The sequence below is a fragment of the Artibeus jamaicensis genome, unplaced genomic scaffold (genome assembly GCF_021234435.1).
Source record: "Artibeus jamaicensis isolate MK-2021 breed Jamaican fruit bat unplaced genomic scaffold, CSHL_Jam_final contig_240, whole genome shotgun sequence".
Classification (NCBI taxonomy): domain Eukaryota; kingdom Metazoa; phylum Chordata; class Mammalia; order Chiroptera; family Phyllostomidae; genus Artibeus; species Artibeus jamaicensis.
Window position 1 is genome coordinate 6,809,248 of NW_026521506.1, and position 20,554 is coordinate 6,829,801.

The 20,554-nt window shown below is 37.0% G+C and overlaps 1 non-coding gene and 1 pseudogene across 1 annotated transcript; one reads left to right on the forward strand and one right to left on the reverse strand.

Annotated features, from left to right (window-relative positions):
- Positions 1–1,366: 1,366 nt before the first annotated feature.
- LOC119045889 (U1 spliceosomal RNA) lies at positions 1,367–1,530 on the reverse strand. The gene has a single exon (XR_005081874.2). It is a non-coding gene; the product is annotated as a U1 spliceosomal RNA (small nuclear RNA).
- A 16,020-nt stretch (positions 1,531–17,550) lies between these two features.
- Positions 17,551–18,663, forward strand: LOC119045882 (L-lactate dehydrogenase A chain-like; annotated as a pseudogene).
- The last annotated feature ends 1,891 nt before the right edge of the window (positions 18,664–20,554 follow it).

Consider the following 20,554-nt stretch of genomic DNA (forward strand, 5'->3'; position numbering starts at 1 on the left):
CCACGAGGAGACACAGCTATGCAGACTGTAGTGTAGGGAGCAACCATGCCAATCTGTGATGAGAAAGAAGCTGGAGTAGGAAAAAGGAGACTGTGTGGGAAACCTGCCTGAAGGATATATATGTGGCAAATCTGATGGAGCTGGGAATTGCGAGAATCTGCTGAACTAGGCACATGTTAGTGGGAGATGCCTTGAATGCTGAACTGTGACAAAGGAATGCTGGTGTCAGCTTCTCTGGAGGATGTATAGAAAAACCATTCTCTTAGGAAGTGTGTTTCCCTGGACTACACCATGATCCAGTGTATCATGGCACATGTTTCCTTAAACCAGTACATGGGGGTTAAGAACAGTGCAACCCAGATCCTGAAGGGTAGAGCTGCTTTGAGAAGATAGTGATTTTGAAACCCACAAGTGTACTTTCCATAGGAGATGGAGAACTGTTCTTACAACTGGCTTAGAAATGAATAAGGATGTGGGGAACTTCTGGGCATGATTTTCACTGATAGCCTGGTGGGGAAAAAGGGAATTGTTGGGTACCATGGGAGAAAAGGGTTCTGAGCAGAAGTGCTCCCAGCCCCCCAACCAAGGTTGAAATCCTGTAAATAAAAACCTGTTTCTTCCAACACTACTTATTGGGTCATGTATTGAGGTGCCATGTGCATGAGCCACAGTTTGCTCAGTTACAAGATGAGTAAGAATGGTTGTTTAATAGTTAACTATGATGTAATTATGGACCAAGTTTGTGACAATAACAAGAACTTAAATGATATGGTGTCTTGAAAATACTGTAGGAAAAAAAGTAGGGAGACAATGAACAGATGAAATAGGATTGGGTAAAAATGTTGCTAATTGTTGAGGATGGGTGATGAGTACCTGGGAGTTCTCTATACTATTCTCTACACCTATATGAATGCCCAAAAGTTTCCATAATTTACATTTTCAGCAGGGAAAAAGTATATTTTAAAACACACTGAGTAAGAAGAATTAACTTCCTTTTTGTGTGTTCTGTATTATGTAAGAAAAATAGGAAAGACTAAGGGGGAGACAGTATTGTGGAGTGAGAGTCCTATTGTGTTTCATGTCACAGAAGTAGTTGAATCCTGAATGTGCCAGCCATTAGCTTTATGGCCTTGTGCAAATCTCTGAGATTATTTCTTCATTAATAAAATGGGGATGATTATTCAGACATCACAGAGTTATTATAAGGATTAAGTAGAATAAAATTTGTGAAAGTGGAATGAGTACATAAGGGCTGCATAATGCTGTCTTACTTTACCTGGAAGTAAGATTTCTAGAGCAAGCAAAAATAAAAAATAAACACCCAGTGTAATTCAAATTTTAGACAAAAGGATATCCTTTTTTCTGTCAGAGGAGAGAGCGAATGCAGTCCTGCAATACCACAAATTAGGAAGTTGAGCTTCCCACATTTGGGGAAATCGTAGGGGTCAGCACATCCAGAGTGCCGTGCATAAGCCTCGCCCTGGGAAAACCACTTTTGTGATCATGGTATCTCTCCTGTCAGGTAAGTATAAGAATAATTTTTAAAATAAGTGTGTCCCCTACAATATTTGGGGTAGAAAGAGGCCAATTTACCTGAAAATCAAACAGAACTAAACTGGGTGTCCTGTATCTGAACTGTTAACCATACCTAAAAGGGATACTTCAGTAAGTAAAATAGATTACAAAGCCTCGCCCTAACAAGCATAATGTACTTCCAGCTAAGAGGGTTAGCTGTACTATTAGGGTTAGCACCTAATTGAAAATTTGGCATTGAAAAAACAAGAGGAGAGTAATGAAAGAGATTTTTAGCAGAGTGGTAACAAATCCAGAAATATGAACATTCAAAATCTCAAAGGGCTAAATATTGCTTGTGGTTATCCACAAATAAAGGATAGGAAAAAAGGAAGGAGCAGTAATAAACCTGGCTTTTCAAAGAAGTTATGACACAAGAGGTTTCTGACTTCAGGGGAAAAGAGACCAATGTATTTATAATAAATGCATCCCCTGTATGTTTCTTTCTATGTCTCTAGCTGTCTGCCTCTCTTGTGCAAACACACATGGTTTTAACTTCTCTGTTCCCCTTATTGTGACTGCTCATCATTTATTGAAAACGATACTTGATTTTCTAAATTTATTCTACTAAAAATATTTCTGTTGCTATTATTGTTTTGAAATTTTAACAATTTAATTTTTTTTCTTTTAAAAGAGTTGTGTTTTGTCCTGGCAAGTGGGGCTCACTGGATTGAGCAGCAGCCTGTGAACCAAAGGGTCACTGGTTTGATTCCTGGTCAGGGCGCATGCCTGGGTTGTAGGCCAGATCCCCAGCAGGGGGTGAGTGAGAGGCAACCAAACATTGATGTTTCTCTCCGTCTCTTTTTCCCTCCTTTCCCCTAGCTCTAAAAATAAATAAATAAAATCTTTTAAAAAATTATGTTTTATTTTTAATTATAGTTGAAATTGATATTATATTAATTTCAGTTGTAGAGCATAGTGGTCAGACATTTACATAACTTAGAAAGTGATGGTACAATAAGTCTAGTACTCATCTAACAATGCACTATTATTACAGTATGATTGACTATATTCTTTATGTGTATTTTACATCCCTGTAACTATTTTGTGACTATAAATTTGTATTTATTAATTCCTTCATTTTGTCTCCTTGTCCTCCTCCAAAAAGCTATAGTTCTATAGCTTTAGAACTATAAGATGCAGGGACTGAAATCCTCAAAAAAGACATGGATTCAAGGAGTATTGCCTACCAAATAAAGGAGTATCATCTCAAATAAAACTAACACAGATATTTACCCAGTCTCTGTGCAGTATTACTTTTTCTCATGGGGGCATAGCTAAATAATTCAGTCCTAATCTACAGCAAATCAAATCCATATACGTACTACTTTTAAGTTGGAATTTAAAAAAATAAACCTATAGCTGTCTTAAGTCAAGAAATTCACTTGAAGTTCTACGCACATTCATGACCTGATATAGAAACATATGCAATTAAAATTACATTTTAAATTTGTAATTTCAAATGCCCACTCAGTGAATCTCTATAATTAAGTAATGTTATACATAATTTTAGCTTGCCCTATGAAGACATACATTTGCTATTGGTCTCTTTTTGTTTCATGTTATAATAGATTTTTCTTCCTACATGCTATCTTTATGTTTTGAAGGTAAACTATATATATAGTGCTTTCCTTCTTTTATAACATTACAGAAATATTCAGTGGACTGTTTAACAAAAAAAAATGCACAAAGAATGACCAAATACTGACTTAGAAATATCAAATAATGTTATATTTCTTCTCTTAAGTAGTCAGATAACATCTAGCATATAAAGGTCCATTTTTTAAACTAGGCCCAAACTACAGTGAGGCAAATGAGGTATGTAGGGTGCAAACTCAAGGAGAAACTCATTCTTAGTGAAATTTTGGCATTTTTGTAACCCTGAGAGAAAACAATTTCTTAAAGTTTGCACCAAAGTTGCCTCAAATCACTCTTATCTAGGCTCCATCTTTGAAAGTGCCAGCATATCTAAAACTACTTGCATGTTTAAAACTACACTTTTGAAAACAAGAAAAGCTGATTTCTTATGGAAACTTTAGAGAGTTTCAAATAACTTTTACTAAATAAGGCACAATTTTTCTCCAGCAAGTATCACAGTCAATCCTAAATATCTAATCACCTTTGCTATCTCCTTTCAGCTTCTTGTTGTAGGACTATTTCCTGATTGTCACCTACTTGGGCAGCTCATGCTTTAAGACTTGTCATCTTTGACCAATTTTTGCTCTTCCTTTGGGACCAAGAGTACGATGGGAGAGATTATTTGTATCATTAAGACATTACATTTGAATATGTTTTTGGCATTTTTTTGTTTTCTCCAATTTTCTCTTCATAGTGAAGATGTTTCACATTCCAAACTAAAATATTTGTATTTATTCACAGGTGTGAAAATTAGAACAATGCAATTATAAACAGCATGATGATATTAAACACTCAATATTACTTGGCAAAATCACTGACCCATATATTCTTAAGAAAATGTTGGATTTGCTTTTATAGTAGAAGGTTACAGCACACTTCTTTCTTAATGTTCTTTTTATGCAATGGAGAAGTGCTCAGCAAAATAATACCAAACTAAATGTTGCAAATTAGGACTGAAATAGTGATCTCACTATTATTACCATGATGGGGAAAATGCAAACCATCATAATGGCATTTTGCAGTGTTTTATGTCATAAAATAATAGTATAGCAATAGTGTCAATCTGTAATGATTATCAGAAATAGTTTGAGGAAGTCAAAAGAAATATGTACACTGCTTGTTCAGGAAAAGCACAGAAGTAAAGCACCATTTTCATCATATCAGGACACATGACCATTAGCATGACATCTGTATTGATTTTCAGGCTGAGGTAGTGCTGGCCAGGTTTCTCCACTATATAAGTACTCTTCCTCCCCTCATTTTCACCTAGTACTCTTTAGAAATAAAGTCACTCTATGCTTTACCCACACTTACTGAGTGGCAAGATCCCCTCCCTGAGGGTAGAATAGCTTCATAAAATATTTGAAATTCTTATGCAAGGAAGATTTGTCTTCTTTTATTAATTTATTCAATCTTTTATTTACATCATCATAAACTCATGAATATTTCATTTACATTTTGGGTTATACTCTGATACTATAATTAATGGGTTGTTCAAATCTCCCAAATTTGGCCATTGGTAACTCAGTGGAATATTATGTCCCTTTGGCATAGTCCCATAATTGTGGGTTTTTCTTTTTCTGTTTGGCATTTTATTTCTTTTTGGCAGTATAAGTTGCTCAGTTTCAACTTGTTTATTTCCTGTCCCAAGTCTTGACTCAGCTACATCTCAAAGGAGCCCAAGTTCACTTACTAGAGGATGGTATTAGAAAACAAATTTTGATATTATGTGTGTGCATTGCTACTAGGGTAGTTTTGTTTCTTGGCCCTGATAGCTGACATAGAAAGGTAATATATGTGTGTATAACCAATTTTATACACATATCTAAAAATAATTTGAACTGTAACATATGCATTGTTCTTGCTACCTTCACTTGCTTAACTGTAAATTCCCACTTCAATAATGACAAGTCTGGCTCTCACCATTTGCCATCTGTTTACTTACTTTTTCAGTTCTTGTTTATGCGTATAAAAATATCAAATAGTTAATCCCTACCAATGGAAAAAACTTTATCAAACTAGAGCTTAGTTTTTCTGTGCAGCTCTTCTTATCTGTAATCTTAAACTCCATTTATTTCCCAAGTTACTCAGTTCTGCAACTTATTCTCCTACCTCCTTCCGACAGCTTGTTCTATATATTTGTAATATAGTTAGCTGGTTTTGTCACATTCTCCATTTCATCTTGGGATTCTTTTGACCTCATCAAGGATAATTTTAAATTTGCATACATTAAGATTAACTCCTTGCGCTTCAAAGTTCAGTGGGTTTTGATAGGATAGTTTTATGAATCCACACTTGCAGTATCATATGCAATAGTTTCTCTACCTTCAATAATTCCCTGTGCATTGCCTATTTAAACTTCTCCACCTCCCTGAAATCTTCTGGTAACCACTGATATTTACTGTTTCTAGTTTTACCTCTTATGGAATGTAATATAATTGGAATCATACAACATGTAGCCTTCTCAGACTGGTTTCTTTACCTTAGAAATATGTATTGAAAGTTTATTCATGTTCTTTTATGGCTTAATAACTCATTTTTTTCATATTGCGGAACAACATTCCAATGTCTGGGTGTACCACAGTTTATCCATCCACTTATTGAAGGACATCTTGGTTAGCTCCAGTTTTTGGTAATTATCAATTAAGCTTTATAAATATTTATTAGCAAGTTTTTGTGTGGACATAAGTTTTAAAGTCAGTTGGGCAAATAACTATGAGTATAATTGCTGTATTGTATGCTAAGACTATATTCAGCTTTGTAAAGAAACTGTAAACTGTCTCCAAAGTGGCCTGAACCATTTGTATTCCTATCAGCAATAAATGAGAGCTTTTGTTGTTTTCCACCCTTTATAAGTGCCTACCTGGGATTTATGAACTTTGTACTCTGTCAAACATATTTTTTGGTACATAATTCTCTTGGATTTTCCTACATTCATGTTTTCTATCCCACAGAATTCATTTCTTTAGGATTAGGGACTTATAGATGTGACATATGTATCATTTCTTCATGTACCTCAATGCTCTAAGAGGTTTCATAATATCCATACATATTGATAGCATTCAGTTCCAAATTTACAATAATGGAGATATCTTTTTATTTAATTTTTTATTGATTATGCTGTTACAGTTGTTCTATTCCCCCTTCATTCCCCTCCACCCTACCCTCGTCCCCACCATTACCCCCCTTTAGTTTATGACCATGTGTCTCAAGTTCTTTAGATTCTATATTTCCCATGCTATCCTTGCCCCCCTTCTATTTTCTATCTACTGTCTATGCTACTTATTTTCTGTACCTTCTCCCCCCTTCTCCTCCTCCCACTCCCCTGTTGCTAACCCTCCTTGAGATCTTCATTTCTATGTTTCCACTCCTGTTCTAGCTGTCCTTTTACTTTGCTTTTGTTTTAGGTGTGGTTGTTAATAACTGTGAGTTTGTTGTCCTTTCACTGTTTATGTTTTTTTTAACTTCTTTTTCTTAGATAAGTCCCTTTAACATTTCATATAATAAGGGCTTGGTGATGATGAACTCCTTGAATTTGATCTTATCTGAGAAGCACTTTTTCTGTCCTTCCATTCTAAATGAAAGTTTTGCTGGATAGAGCAATCTTGGTTGTAGGTCTTTGGATTTCATGACTTGGAATACCTCTTTCCAGCCCCTTCTTGCCTGTAAGGTCTCTTTTGAGAAATCTGCTGACAGTCTGATGGGGACTCCTTTGTAGGTGACTGTCCCCTTAGCTCTTGCTGCTTCTAGGATTCTCTCCTTCATTTTAATTGTGGCTAATGTAATTATGATGTGCCTTGCTGTATTTCTTCTTGGGTCCAACTTCTTTGGTACTCTCTGAGCTTCCTAGATTTCCTGGAAGTCTATTTCCTTTGCCAGATTGGGGAAATTCTCCTTTATTATTTGTTCAAATAAGTTTCCCACTGGTGGCTGTGCCTTTCCCCCTGCTGGCTACAATTCGGATGTTGGAGCATTTAAAGATGTCCTGGAGGTTCCTAAGACTCTCCTCATTTCTTTGAATTCTTGCTTCTTGACTCTTTTCCGTTTGGCCATTATTTGCTTTCTTCTGGTCCACTCCATTTATTTGAGTCCCAGTTTCCTTTTCATTGCTATTGGTTTCCTGTGCAATTCCATTCATTTCAATTAGTTTTGCCTTCATGTGTTTGTCTAATTTGTGGCTATAATCAACCAGTTCTGTGAGGATCCTGATGACCAGTGTTTTAAACTGTGCGTTTGTGAGTTTTGCTATTTCTTCATTGCTTAGATTTATAGGCTCTGGGTCTTTGAGATCTTCTTGAGCCATTTTTGGTCTGTTCGTGCTCTTTAAGTGTGAGGAACGGAGCCTTGGACTCCCAGGTCGCTGGGTTGTGAAGCTGTATGTGGGGGCGTGGTCAGAGCGGGGAAATGGCAGCACCCTCTGTTGTTTCTCACAGCTGGGTGAGGAGCAGAACCTTAGGTGGTTCACCAGGGCTGGGTCACTCAGAGTCGCTGGGTTGTGACGCTGTATGTGGAGGTGGGGTCAGAGCAGGGAAATGGGGGCGCCCTCCCTGCCGCTTGCTGCGGACCCGCTGGGTCCCGGTCCAATCACCCACTCCCTCGCTTGTCTATCCGAGCACAAATGCGCAACCACAGTCAACCCGCAGCCCTGCTCCCTCGCTGTTTCCCCGCGGTGGCTCGCTGGGTCGCTCACTCGGTGGCTCACTAGGTCCAACCCTGCACCTGAGTCCGTCTGATCGAGTTTTCCTGTGCAACCCCGCTCCACCAGCTGCTGGTTTTGCCCCTTACAAGTCAGACTGAAGAATTTGTTGTTAACAGACTTCTGAAAAGTTCAATTTTCTGTGTTCTGGGTGTGTTTTCTGTTGCTAATATTTAGTTGTCTCTAAATTTGGTTATATGAGAAGGCACGGATATCTGCCTATGCCACCATCTTGGCGGAAGTCCCCTGGAGATAACTTTTTAATGGCTAAAAATTGTAAGGATACCACATAATAGTTACATCTTAATAGTTGTTGAAGCATTGGGTATATAAACTCCAAGATATAGTCACTAACACTTTTAAATGGATTTGTATTATCCTAATCATATCATTTATGTATTCTTTAAAAAGTTGTATATATATATATATATATATATATATATATATATATATATTTTGCAAGGCATGGTATTTATTCATTCCGTCCACAAAGATTGGTGAGCATACAATTTCCCAGGCTCTACAATAACACCGTCTCTCCCAACACCAACAATAAATCCAAGTTTGAAGCCCACAGCTTGAGAATTACACTCACTGTGGAAGCCCCATATTTCCAACAAGCTGGCTCTCTCTCAGCACAGCTTAGGTAATGGGAGAGAACTTACAGTGGCCTTGCTTCCTATGTATAATCATATCCATATCAGCTTCACAAGAACAGGGACTTTATCAGTGTTAGGAAACATGCCTGACTCATAGGCTATCTTCAATATATATTTGATGCATGTAAGTAAATCTGTAAAAAGGCCATATTTAAGCATGTCTCCAACCAAGAAATTCTTTTTACTCCAGTTTTTCAAGTCTAGCAACTGTAGATAACCTCATGAACGGTCATGACATACCCTCTTTCTGACAACATAAGCATTTCTATGCCAATGAAAGGACATTTATTACTCAGGGTAATGGAATATTCAATTTCGGGTATGCCTACCTCTCCAAATATTTGTGGTTTTTATTTTTATTTTTGGTTTGGATAGGGTGAGCACATATAACTAGAAATCAAATACAGAGGGATGCCCATATTTGGAAGTACAGTGCAATGATGACAAGAGTAAGTATTTTATAATTAAACTTAAGTAAGAATAAGGAAAAATAGGACTATCTTTATCTTTACAACAAATACTCTTCCAAAAGCTATATTATAAATCAGAGAAAGCTCTGCCTAAATTATGTAGCAATTGTATTGAATAATTACTGTTTACCAAGCACAGTGCTAAGTATTTTAAATAGATTATTTTATTGAATTTCCCAAATGACCCTATAAGATGAGCAATATTATTATCCTTCTTTTACAGATAAAGAAACTGGGGTTCAGGAAAAGTCAATAACCTATCCAAGGTCACACCCGTAATTCCTGAGCCATTACTCTTAACCACTATGTTCAAACACATGCTAAGTGACAATTTCAGTAACTTTCTACTTAGATAAGTTAAAACATTTCTACTGTTATCCTTAGCTCACTATAATATTAATTACAACTCCCACTTCCCAAGACTCTAGTTATTTAGTTATGTGTGTCTTTGCTTTCTACTTGTCTCTTTAAAAGAAGAATCTATAAGTAACATTAAACATGGCTTTAGAAACACTAAATTTTATTTAAAGTCACATCTAGAATTTACAATTAGTAAAACTGAACTCCATAGTATCAAGTAGAGTTCCACCATAAACAAAATGTTAGTAAGTAGGAGACTGGAAAAAACTAGGTAGTTAAAAATTAATTTATTTATAGTATTTGTCATCAATTTTGACCTTCTAGTAGTTGCTGGGGCTCCCCTTTTTGATTCAGAGGGTTTCAGAGTCACTTTAAGTTGCAGAGTGAAATCAAACATGAAAACAACAGAATATCCCTGGCTGGTGTAGCTCAGTGGATTGAGCATGGGCTGTGAAGCAAAGGGTCACCAGTTCGATTCCCAGTCAGGGCACATGCCTGGGTTGCAGACCAGGTCCCCAGTGGGGGACACATGAGAGGCAACCACACATTGATGTTTCTCTCCCACTCTTTCTCCTTCCCATCCCCCCTCTCTAAAAATAAATAAAGAAAATATTAAAGAAAACGGAATCTGTATCTGTGGAGCTCGGCCTATACTTCTGACCACACATTTATTTTTATTTTTTTTCTCTTCTAGAGTTTTCAGAAGAATTACACATTTGACATTTTCTCTTTGAGTAGGGCCTGCTTTTCTTTGTGTGTTTCTTACTATCTTCTCTCATTACTTTCTAAGTCCTACTTGAACTTACACATATCAAAGACCATATTGTGGTATGTATATTTGGGGGTGCATTTATTATTTTAAAATATATTTTATCCATTGTGCTATTACAGTTGTCCCATTTCTTTCTCCCCCTCCACCCTGCACCACCCCTCCACTCTTCAGCATTACCCCACTTAGTTCATGACCATGGGCCATACAAAAAAGTCCTTTGGCCTCTCCATTTCCTGTACTATACTTAACCTCCCCCCGTCTATTTTGTACCTACCATTTATGCTGCTTATGCCCTGTACCTTTCCTTCCCCATTTTTCCCTCCCTCTCCCCAATGATAACACTCTATGTAATCGCCATTTCTGTGATTCTGTTCGTGTTCCAGTTGTTTGCTTAGTTTGTTTTTTAGGTTCAGTTGCTGACAGTTGTCAGTTTGTTGTTATTTTAATATTCATAGTTTTGATCTTCTTCTATATCTTAGATAAGTCCCTTTAACATTTCATATACTAAGGGCTTGGTGATGATAAACTCCTTTAACTTGACCTTTTCTGGGAAGCATTGTATCTGCCCTTCCATTCTAAATGATAGCTTTGCTGTATTGAGTAACCTTGGATGTAGGTCCTTGCCTTTCATGACTGGGAATACTTCCTTCCAGCCCCTTCTTGCCTGTGAGGTCTCTTTGGAGAAATCAGCTGATAGTCTTATGGGAACTCCTTTGTAGGTAACTCTTTCCTTTCCTGTTGCTGCTTTTAAGACTCTCTCCTTATCGTTAATATTGGGTAACTTAATTATAATGTGCCTTGGTGTGTTCCACCTTAGGTCCAATCTCTTTGGGACTCTCTGGGCTTCCTGGACTTCTTGGAAGTCTATTTCTTTCACCAGACTGGAGAAGTTTTCCTTCATTATTTGTTCAACTAAGTTTTCAGTATCTTGTTCTTTTTTGTTTCACTCCAGCTCCCTCATAATTTGGATGTTGGAACACTTAAAATTGTCCCAGAGGTTCCTCAGCTTTTCCTTATTTTTTTGCATTCTTGTTTCTTCATTCTCTTCTGGTTGGATGCTTATTTCTTATTTTTGTTTCAAACCATTCACTTAAGTCCCGGTTTCCTTTCCTTCACTTTTGGTTTCCTGTACATTTTCCTTTATTTCACTTTATGTAGCCTTTATTTTTTCTTTCATTTTGAGACTGAATTCAATGGATTCTGAGTATCCTGATTAGCCATGTTTTGAACTCTGCATTAGATAGTTTGGCTCTCTCCTCATTGCTTAGTCCTTTTTTTCTGGAGTTTTGCTCTGTTCTTTCATTGAGACAAATTTCTTTGTCTCAGTGCATGTGTTATGTGATAAGGGGTGGAGTCTTAGGTATTCTCTAATTCTGGACCACCCTAGTTGTTGCTTTGTGGCTCTATATGTCAAGGAGGGGTAAGAGAGGGAAAAATAATGCTTGCTAGGCTCTCACCCCTCTTTCTATCACTTCTCTCACTTCCCATAAGCAGGTTGTGCCCTTTCAGGTGCTGGTTCACAAGTGGGTAGGCCTGTGTACATTTTAAGGTCTTGCAGGCCTCTCCAATGAACACTTTTGTGAGGCTGGGAGCTTCTTGCACCACTGCAACCCCCACAGATTTGTTACAGCCAGGGGTTTTGAGTCTTTAGTTTTCCATTCTGAAACCCTGGGTTGTGAGGTCTGTCTTGCTCTCCCACTGTTCTTCCTGGCTTATCTGCCCATCAATGTGGGAATGCCCTCACAGTCTATTGTCTTGCTGTGTGTTCTTTCTGCCCTGGCTGCCCATCTTCACCCCTCCTGCCAGTCTGGATGAATGTTTCTTTAACTCCTTGGTTGTTAGACTTTCATGCAAGTGATTTTCTGGCAGTTCTAGTTGTTCTTTTTTTTAATTGGTTGTTATCCTTCTTTTGGTTGTACGAGGAAGCAAAATGTGTCTGCCTATACCTCCAATTTGGTCAGAACCTGGGTGCATACTTTAAACAGAAGGGTTGGAAAATGGCAAAAGTTTACACTGAATATCACCTTTGGTCTCAGTAGTTCATTTTCATGCCTTGCACTTATACTTATGGGCTATTTAATAGGTTAGTAGCCAAATTTTTTTTAAATTTTACAAAGGTTCTTTATTGCCCTTTTGTATATATTTTAAGTTTGTGAACATATGTTTGTGAACATTGTGTTTTTCAATGATTTGCATGAATGGTTTTAAACGGAGTTCCTCTTTTAACATAGTATTCAGCTGAAATGTGTTCTAATGTTTGCTGACCTATAAGAAATCTTTTATTTTTTTAATAATTAATTTTATTTAGTTATTTTTCAAGTACAATTTTTTGTCTATTTTTCCCATCCCAGCCTCCCCCTCCCCTTGCTCCCCACCTCCCTCCCATTTCCACCCCCCTTAGTTCTCGTCCCTGTGTCCTTCCTATTTGTTCCTCCAAATCCCTCCCCCTTTTTCCCCTTAACTTCCCTTCCTTCTCCCCTCTGGTCACTATCCCCTTGTTCTCTATTTCAGTGTCTTCGGGTTTTTTTTTTCCTGCTTGCTTGTTTGTTTTGTTGTTTAGCTTCCTGTTAAAGGTGAGATCATATGGTATTTGTCTTTCAGCACCTGGAATAGCCAAATTTTTTAAAAAAATTTCAATAGATGTCTGTATGGTGGCAGGAGGGAAGGTAATTTCAGAGAGTTTGATGAAAAATAAGTTTTCCATTTTTAGTTTTTTCAGAAAATTCCATTCTGTTTTCCACAGTGGCTGCAGCTGTCTGCATTCCCACCAACAGTGCATGAGGGTTCCCTTTTCTTTACACCCTCACCAGCACTTGTTTGTTGATTTCTTAATGATGGTCATTCTGACCTGTGTGAAGTGGTATCTCACTGTGGATTTAATATGCATCTCTCTGATGGCTAGTGAAATTGAGCATTCTTTCATGTCTCTGGGCCCTCTGTATGTCCTTCTCAGAGAAGTGTCTGTTTAGGTACTTTGCCCATTTTTTTAGTTGGATTGTTTGTCTTCCCGGAGTGGAGGCCTATGAGCTCTTTTATATATTTTGGAGATCGAACCCATATCTGAGATCTCATTAGCAAATATATTTTCCCATACAGTTGGTTCACATTTCATTTTGCTGATGTTTTCTTTAGCCATGCAGAAGCTTTTTATTTTGATGAAGTCCCATTTGTTTATTCTTTCTTTTATGACCCTTGCTCTAGGGGATATATTGGTGAAAATATTGCTTAGTGGAATATCTGAGATTTTCCTGTCTATGTTCTCCTTAATTCCACTTCTGAGATTATAACCTAAAAATCCTGAAACACTGATTCAAAAGAACCTATGCACCCCAACGTTCATAACAGCACAATTTACAATAGCCAAGTGCTGGAAGCAATGTAGGTGCCCATCAATAAATGATTGGATCAAATAACTACGTTATATTTATGCAATGGAATACTACACAGCAGAAAGAAAGAAGGAGCTCCTACCCTTCACGACAGCATGGGTGGAACTGGAGAGTATTATGCTAAGTGAAGTAACCCAGGCAGTGAAATAAATATACCATATGATCTCACCTATAAGTGGAGCCTCATCAAAACAAACAAGCAAGCAAAATATAATCAGAGACATTGAATTAAAGAACTGATGGTAACCAGAGGGGAGGGGGAGGGGATAAAGGGGGAAGGAAGGGAAAAGGTCATCAAGGAACATGTACAAAGGACCCGTGGACAAACCCAAAGTAGGGATGGCTGGGGGTGGGAGGTGGGCCTGGGTGGGGCAGAAGAAAATGGTGGTGGGAAAATGGAGAGACCTGTACTTGAACAGCAATAACAAAATTAAAAAAAATAAAAAAGTAAGTTTTCAGTAGAAATGGCAATGCTTTTTTTTAAAGATTTTATTTATTTATCTTTAGAGGGGAAGGGAGGAGATAGGGAGAGACATATCAATGTATGGTTGCCTCTCATGTGTCCCCTGCTGGGAACTGGCCTGCAACCCAGGCATGTGCCCTGACTGGGAATCGAACCGCGATACTATGGTTCACAAGCCCGCACTCAATCCACTGAGCTACACCAGCCAGGGCGAAATGGCAATGCTTTTTATCCCCTGACTTGCAGGCATGGAGGGTCTTTGGACCTGGAGAAAAGTATGGCAAGTGGGTTTTACTCATATGTGGAATCTAATAAACAAACTCAACTAACAAGGAAAATGGGGACAGACTCATAGATGAAGAACAGGTGATAGCTAGTGGGTGAGGTTAATAGGTGGGGGGATTGAGCAAAAAGGACTCATGGACATGGACAACAGTGTGGTGATTGCTGGGGTCAAGTATAAGGGGACTTAATGGTAATGGAAAAATACAATGAAAATGAAAAAGAATTTCATTATAACCCTAGTAATACTATACCTTAGATAATTTCACATTCTTGAAAGAATTCTTAGGGTGCTTAGTATTTACTTCAGTAGTAATCTTGACATAATCTCTTTTCATAAGTTTAACTTTCTAGACACTCAATGCTTATAATTTTTTCATATTAGCACTTCTGGGTTCTAAAATTTAGATTAAACATGTGTATAAAATATGTTTGTACACTTAATAACAACCAATCAATAGTGAGTTACTAAGAATTGTACCTTTTAAATATTTGACACATATATGGAATATGTTTTATTTATATTAATGTACATATTAAGCATACAGGGATGACATATAATGACAAATTTACTTAATAAGTTCCCTTTACATAGTTAATTTTTAAATAACTTATAACAGTTTTTATTTTATTGCAATTTATTGACTATTTTGATGGTATATTCCATTATGTTGTCTGGTAATTGCTAATAAATAAATTCATATTAAGACCACATTCTAGTTCCCAAAATTTTGAAGTGTAATTTTTATATAAAAGAAAAGTGAGATCAATTGTGAGTTTACCTCAGTCATAGGTAAAAATAATTTTACAGATGTACCACATCCTATTTTAGATATAGAAAGTAATTGTGTCTAAAATGCAGTTTCTGTTAGAAAATAATAATAGGCTGGGTGATATAATGAATACTGAAAACTTTTTTTTAAAATATATATTTATTTATTTATCTTTAGAGGGGAAAGAGAGAGGGAGAGAAACATCAATGTATGGTTGCCTCTAGTGCATCCCCTGCTGGGAACTGGCCTGCAGGGAACTCGCTTGCAACCCAGGCATGTGCCCTGACTGGGAATTGAACCGCGATCCTCTGGTTTGCAGGCCTGTGCTCAATCCACTGAGCTACACCAGCCAGGGCTGAATACTGAAAACTTTTTATTGGTGATTCCAAATCTCTTTCCTGTGAATGATCCAAAGCACAAGACTCAACAAATATAATTAGGTTTTGCTGTGTAAAGTTATTTGTTTAAATATTGTAATCCTCTTACTAAACATAATCTGAAATTTAATTTGGTGACAAGAAGTAAATATTGAAAAACAGTCCAAGCTTTCATCAATTCTACCTGATATTCACCTACTTTTGATTATTTTTATATTTTTGTAATTAAAATTTATTTCCCCTGCTGTTTCCAAGCCCAGTAAAACTATGTCAAAAATTTCTTGGAAATACAAGCTGGAGATGGCAAAAAATAAAAATTGTCATTTTAATCTTATGGAAACCAAACATTGTGCAATATGATACACAGTAAATGCACAGACATGGTATTCTTTCAACTGGGTAGCCAGAGACTCTTGGGAAAGTCTTTCGGGGACCTTCACAATAGAGCAGAAAGAAACCAAATATAGTAATGAAAGTAATTTTTCTCTAGTATGAAAATAAAGTCTGATGAATTCAGCAAAAACAGGACCTGCTGCTTTCATTTACTGCTGATACAATATCAAAGGTCATCATGAGGAGAAGTTAAAGTGAATTGCAAGCCATTGTCAGCTTTGAATAGAGAAAAGACATTGGTTCCTTGTCTGCAGCAGTTAAAAAGCTCCCAATAGTCGTAAAGAACTCTGGGCAAGAGCAATCCAGCAACTGGACATTTCATATGTAATGTTCGCTGTAGCTCCCTAGAGAGCACTTGAGTCTCAGCACATGGCCTTTGGTCCAAAATAATCTGCCAGTTAAAAATACATAAAACAGAACAAAAACAAAAATAAAAAAACAACCAAACAAAAATACCCACAGGAGTAAAAAAAATGAGGTGGCTGCACAGAATAAAAACAGGGAAAATCTGATTTTTAAACCAGCCTTTGGCAACAATTTTTTATATAGCTTCAGCCAAAAGATAAAGATAAGAAAAAAGTTCTAGCACAATTATCTGAGGTAATTCTACTGGAAAACCAATACCAACTTAATTTTTAAGACCATGTAGCTAGTGTTTCAGCTTCTGTTAGGCCTTCATAGTTTGGATATTACCTTAAAACTTTGAGGTAATAGATTTTTGTCTTAAAATGTTATTGATTACTAAAATGATGTTGTTTGATAAAAAAATCAAACAATACAGAAAGATACAAGGAGGAGAATACAAATCCCTGGAGATTCCATCTGTAATCATTTTTAGGAATAGACTTCATTTGAAAGCATTTTTTTTCTATTCATTTTTCAAAGTAGAGCCAGCTTTACATCTTTCAAGAAACCCTCTATCATTAGATTGCTGACCATCTTTACTTTTGATTGTTTTAAGAAAAATAATTGTAAACATTTAACAATGAAACATTGACTTGATATGATTTATTTTTATTTTCCTTAAGTGAATGTAAGCCCCTTAAGTCAGAATATATTTTTATCTCATTGACAATAGCTTATAGAATATTGATAATACAGGTGATAGTCAAAAAGTCAATAATTGTAGACTTGCACTACTCATTTCTACCTTAAGAACTTATAAGAGGAGGCAAAAAATAAAAATTTAAATATTGTAACCAGGTTTGAGATTTCCTTGAGATTTGGGAATAATTTTCTCAATTTATACTAACCAATATATATTTAAAACTGTGGTTAAATGTAATATAACTTTTAAAATTTTTTAGTCCAGGAAGGACCACTCTACACTTTTAAAAATTATCAGGACTCCAAAGAGTTTTTTGTTTGGGTGGTTTATATCTGTCACCATTTACCATGTTATAAATTAAAACAGAAAAAAATTAAAACACAGGAATATATATGCACATATTCCGTTAATCATCAAAATGATGACATCATATATCATATAGAGTCTTGAAAACTCTGTTGTACATTCATGAGAGAAGAGAGTAAGAATATCTTTATTTTATATAAAGATACTATAATATCTTTATATAATAGTGAAAATATTTTGAACTTGTAGTCTATACAAAATGATCTTTTGGGGACTCAGCTTTCCCAACACCACACATTCAAAAATGCTGCTCTAGATGAACTAAAATCAACACTTTTATTCAAAACTAATCATGGTATTTGGAGGTTTATGGAACAAAAAGGAACTGGAGGCATCAGTAAAATCAAAGGAGTTTAGGTACCAGGGGCAGCTGCCACCAAGTCCAGATCCAGCTGTGCACACCCAAGTCCTTTTGGTTCTAAGTTCAATATAGCAACTCTTAAGAATCAGCTGGTTGTGAATCTTCTTAAGGAAGAACAAACCACCCAGAATAAGATTACAGTCATTGGGGTTGGTACTGTTGGATTTTAAATCCAACAAATATCCATAAATAGTTGGCATGGCCTGTGCCATCAGTATCTTAATGAAGGGCTTTGCAGATGAACTTGCTCTTGTGGATGTCATGGAAGACAAACTAAAGGGAGAGATGATGGATCTCCATCATGACATCCTTTTCCTTAGAACACCCAAAATTGACTCTGACAGAGACTGTAATGTGACTTAACTCCAAGCTGGTTATTATCACCGCTGGGGTATATCAACGAGAGGGAGAGAGGCATCTTAATTTGGTACATCGTAATGTGAACATCTTTAAATTCATCATTCCTAATGTTGTAAAATACATTACCAACTGCAAATTGCTTATTGTTCAGTGGATGTCTTGACCTATGTGCTTTAGAAGATAAGCAGCTTTCCCCAAAACTCTGCTGTTGGAAGTGACTGAAATCTGGATTCAGACCAGTTCTGTTGCCTAATGGGTGAAAGGCTGCCAATTTACCCATTAAGCTATCATGAGTGGGTCCTTAAGGAACATGGACACCAGAGTGTGCCAGTGTGGAGTGGAGTGAATGTTGTTGGTGTCTCCCTAAAGACTCTGCACCCTGATTTAGGCACCGAGGCAGCTAAGGAAGAGTGGAAACAAGTTCACAAACAGGTGGTTGACAGTACTTATGAGGTGATCAAACTGAAAGGCTACACATCCTCAGTCATTGGATTATTTGTGGCAGATTTAGCAGAAGAATATATAATGAGGAATCTTAGGTGGGTGCATCCAGTTTCCGCCACAATCAAGGGTCTCTATGGAATAAAAGAAGACATGTTCCTTAGTGTTCCCTGCATCTTGGAGCAGAATGGAATCTCAGATGTTGTGAAGGTGACTTTGACACCTGAGGGAGAGCCGGTTTAAAGAAGAGTACAGATACACTTGAGTGTAGCTTCAGAAAGAAGCTACCTTGCTGTCTAGGCTACAATTGGACTTTAGATGTAAATTGTGCATATTGTCCCTTTTATCTGATCTATGACTAAAAACATCAATTTCCCAAAGGTAGAAATAATAATGATTCATAAACCCCTGCATCTCTATCCCGATGCCAGATGGTGCTTACCTTGCGTAGTCCTAATCTGGTTAGTGTTAAAGAGTTCCACCTCCTCAAAGGCACTACTGCCAGTGTTGCACATACTACAGTTGCCCTTCAAACTAGATATGTGTTCACTGTGTGTTATATAACTTGTGGTTCCTTTACCCAACCTGGCTAGTCCAACTTTTTTCTCTGCAGTCAATCACATCCTAGGATGCAATGTGTAAATCCAATATTGCATGTCTTGTGCATAATGGTTCTTAAGGATCTTATTTTGTGTACTATATGAATCAGATTAGTGTACATTGCCATATAATGTAAAAAGAAAGTCTAGATATAAATAATGTAGCCAACTGTCCAAGTGTCATACCAATTAAAACACAAAATAAACCTTGAACAGTGAAAAAAATCAAAGGACTTTATGTTCTAGTCCTTCTGTATCTAGTCAGTGAGTTAAATATGGAAAATAACTATTAGTTCATCTCCCAAAGGCTAAGCTTCAGGACTATAGGATCAAATAGTCAGTATTTCTCTTTTGTGATTCAAAAAACACCCCTTTAGAATTAAGAAGTATTTAAACTTCAGGTAATTGGACCCCACTACAGATCAACTAAATCAGAATGTTGGAGATGGAGCCCAGGAATCTGCTATTTTAATAAGGTTCCCAGGTAAATCTGTTAATAAAATTTATGAACCACAGACATAAATAAGTGCATGAGGCACTTAAAATAGTACAATAGGCACATACCACCACTTCTTCTGATTTGGCCATTTGCAGAATGACCCAGTGCCTATGGAAAGGTTGACCACTTTGGTTCAGATATTACCATAGGTCCGTTGCAACTTTGGTAACTGAATTAGATTTCTCCATTATTTTAGTAACCTTCTAAGAGGTGCTTTCCCATTTCCTGGCCCTCCATAGTCTGCTGTTTTCTTCTGATGAACTCTTTGCTCAATAAACACATATATCAATTTATTATTGTAAAAACCAGAAGTGGGAGTATAACAGGGGGCAGAGTGGGGTTCCCCTGAAAATCCACACAAACCTAGATTGGGAGAAAAGGGAAGTGGATGGTACAGCAGTTAAGCTACTTTGCATAACAATGGCAAGTTAATAGTAGTGCTGCTGCCCTGGGCAAAATGTGTAATGACTTTAAGGGCATATTGTGACTCATGATATAGGCAGGGAGGTGGGTGTCCCTGTGTCATAAGGAACTCTTGCTCTTACTAAAGCAAAACTTTCATATAGAATGGAAAGACAGATAAAGCGCTTCTCAGATAAGATGAAATTCAAGGAGTTCGTCATCACCAAGCCCTTATTATATGAAATGTTAAAGGGACTTATCTAAGAAAAAGAAGATAAAAAAGATGAACAGTGAAAGGACAGCAAACTCACAGTTATTAACAACCACACCTAAAACAAAAGCAAACTAAGAGGACAGCTAGATCAGGAGTGGAAACATAGAAAGGAAGATCCCAAGGAGGGTTAGCAACAGGGGAGTGGGAGAAGGAGAAGGGGGGAGAAGGTACAGAAAACAAGTAGCATAGACAGTAGATAGAAAATAGATGGGAGGGGCAAGAATAGTATGGGAAATATAGAATCTAAAGAACTTGAGACAAATGGTCGTAAACTAAAGGGGGGGCAATGGTGGGGACGGGGGATAGGGTGGAGGGGAATGAAGGGGGGAATAGAACAACTGTAATGGCATAATCAATAAA